This window comes from Herpailurus yagouaroundi, unplaced genomic scaffold, assembly GCF_014898765.1.
Source record: "Herpailurus yagouaroundi ecotype Mexico unplaced genomic scaffold, PumYag 159, whole genome shotgun sequence".
NCBI lineage: Eukaryota > Metazoa > Chordata > Mammalia > Carnivora > Felidae > Herpailurus > Herpailurus yagouaroundi.
The window spans coordinates 52,862,336-52,865,623 of NW_024412400.1; the positions used below are offsets into that span (position 1 = coordinate 52,862,336).

Below are 3,288 nucleotides of genomic sequence, written 5' to 3' on the forward strand. Positions count from 1 at the left end.
CTCACCTGTACACCACACTGACTTAGTTTTCATAATAGGTTAAGAAGACTATATTTCAGGGGCGCCTGGGTGGCTCAGTCAGTTGAGCGTCAGACTTTGGCTCAGGTCATGAACTCATGGTCTGTGAGTTCGAGCCCCACATCAGGCTGTGTTCTGACAGCTCAGACCCTGGAACCTGCTTTGGATTCTGTGTCTCCCTCTCTCTCTCTCTCTCTATTCCTCCCCTGCTCACACTCTGTCTCTCACTGTCTGTCTCTCTCTCTCAAAAATAAATAAAGATTTTAAATAAAAAAGAAAGGTATAAAAATAGCAGTAATACAGACACCTGCACACATCTCCCAACTTGCGATATGGAACAGTGAAACCCTTTCTTGCAGTGTTCTCCAGTCTTATCTAAGATATCCTGAATTTTGTGCCTGTTATTCTGGTGCCGCTCTGTGTGTTTCACTGTATTTGTGTATACCCCCAATAATATAACACTTATGTTTCGATACTTTTTAACCTTTTATAAATGAAAAAAATAGTGTGTGATTTTTTTTTTTTATCACTGGCTTTCTTTTTCTGTTCAACATTATGGTATACTTCTATCATAATCCTTATAGATGTAGTTAATTCATTTTAACTGTTAGGAACTATTCTGTTTTCTGAATATACCCAAATTTATTCATTCTCCTATTGACAGACATTTGGATTGTTTCAGATTTTTTGCAGTCAGAAACATTGCTGAAATATACATAGTTTCTCTCTTCCGGTGCACATATACAAGAGTTTTTCTGGGGCCTATATGTCTAGTAGAATTGCTGAGATATAAGGGAGACACATCTTCAGTTCTACCAAATGGTCCCTAATTGTTTCCAAAGTGGTCAGTGCCAGTCTTTACTCACAAAAGTATTGTATGGCATTTCTGGTTGCTTTACATCCTTGCTATACTTGGCATTTCCACACTTCTTCACTTTTGCCAGTGTGTGGTGTTATTGCCACAATGTGCTGACTGTAAAATGGTATCTGATCTTGGTTTGAATGGGCATTTCCAAGATTATTAATGAAGTTGAGTTTCTTCTAATGTATGTATTGGTCATTGGTATTTCTTCATCTGTGACATGCCTATTCAAGTTTTTAATGTATTTTTCTACTGGTTTTAGCATTTTCAATATTTTTTGTCATCTAATGTGTTATTATAGATACCTTCTCAGTAGGTCTTAACGTTTTATGTATATGAATTTATCAGTCCTTTTATGTCTTATACTTTTTTTGGTCCTGTTTTATAAATTCTTCCCTAATTCAAGGTCATAAGCATATTCTTCTACATTGTCTTCTAAAAATTTTGCCTTTCACAGAGCTTTAATCCACCAAGAATTGATTTTTGTATATGGTACACTGTAGGGGTCTAATTTTTTTTCGTTTGGAGAACTGTTTATTCCAACATCATTTATTGAAAACTGTCTCTTTTTATCGAACTGCAATGCCAGCGCCTTCATCAACCAGGCTTCTCAATATGTGTAGAATATTTCTGGCCTCTCTGTCCTGCTGTATGTCCTGCTTAGTCAACTTAATTATCCCTACACTAATAGTGTGTGTATTACTAGCCGTATAATAAGTCTTGATATCTGGTAAGATAAGTCACCCACCTCATTTTTCTCTATATGAACATTTTGGTTATGTTTAAGCTTTGCTTTTCCATATACATTTAAGAATGAATTTTTTGAGATTTACTAAATTGATAAGTGAATAGACTGATCAATTGTTATGCTGGGATTTTTACTGAAATTACGTTGAATCTATAGATTTGGTAAGAAATTGTATCTTTATGATATTGTGTCTTCTTATCTTTTTTTTCAAGATCTAGACAAAACATCTTTTATTCTGAATTAAACAAAATCAAAACTCCAAACAAGTGGTGCTTATAAGATCCACTGACATTATATTTTAAATTGTGTAAAAGTTTTCCTTAAACCTGAATTAGCTCGAATGTGTCAGTATAATATCTTTTTTTTTTTAGCTTTACTAAGACCAAGCAATTTCAACCAAATACACTTGATAGAGCTTTGATGTCTGAGAATCCCTGCACATTGGACACCATCCAATTAAAATATCAGTGTAACTTTCATTTATCAAAGAAAATATTAAAAAAAAAAAAGAAAAGAAAATATTTTATCAAGCTCCCAAAACAAATTTTAGGAGTTAAGTTGGGTTTGAATTGAAGAAAGAGGCCAAATTAATTCTGGAAACAAAGTTTTCATTTGGTGGAAGTTGAAATCCATGTATACATTCTAATCAAAGACCTGTCCCATATAGGATTTTTCGAGTTTTTAAGAGTCTAACAGGCCAAACCCTTCATTGCCTTTGCTGCCTTTGTTTTGCATTTCCCCTTCCATTTTTCTCACTTTGCCTTCAGCCTTGTCCTTTTCCTTCGTCTCCGGTTCATCCGTATGGGGCACTACTGTCCATGCTGGTCTAGAAGACTCTTTTGGTTTCTGTTAATATCAGTCTCCCTTTTCATGTTATCTTTTTCATCTGGCACCATGCATTGAGTTTTGACAATATTTGGGTACCACCACAGTTGATATCTCTGGAACATCTGTCATTAAAATACCACAATCTATTTTAAGAATACTTTTAAGTCTGATGAGTTCCTTTGGGACATTCTTTTTTTTCCCTCTTTTCAGCACGCATCTTCCTTTTCCATTTACTCCATAGACTTTTAGCCATATTTTACCTGGAAAACGGGAAACTCAAAAACTCAGAGACCGCACACAGACCACGCTGTCCGGAAGCCTCCACACTTTGGCCTTCCAGGCAGTGCCTTCCACACACTCCCAGGAGCCCAGGGCAGGCGTGTGCTGTATCTTCTTATCTTACGCAGTTATGCAGTGTATAACTCTGCATGCTTACTTAGGTCTTCTAAACTTTCACGATATTCTCTCTAATGGACTAGCATATCACTTGTTGGATTTATGCTGAGGTACTTTATATTTTTATGCCACTAAAATGGTATCTTGTTTTAAATTATATTTTCTGCTCATGGCTGATGTACACAAATGCAGCTGACTCTTAAATATTGGTTTTGTATATAACAAATAAATTATCCATAGATACTTTTGGGTTTTCTCTACGTTTTATCTATTTATAGTCACCTTTATGTTTCTTCCTAATTGTTATGTCATCTGTTTCCTTTCTTGAATGTTATGGCACTGATTAGGACCACCAGTACCTAATAGAAATGATGATAGCTAGCTAGCATAATTACCCTGTTTGTGGGCATAAAGATTATTTTTTAACATTGTACCA

At 35.3% G+C, this 3,288-nt stretch overlaps 1 pseudogene; it reads right to left on the bottom strand.

The window, feature by feature from the left end:
- Nucleotides 1-1,880: 1,880 nt before the first annotated feature.
- LOC121033906 (uncharacterized protein C12orf31 homolog) lies at nt 1,881-2,879 on the bottom strand (annotated as a pseudogene).
- Between the last annotated feature and the right edge of the window lie 409 nt (nt 2,880-3,288).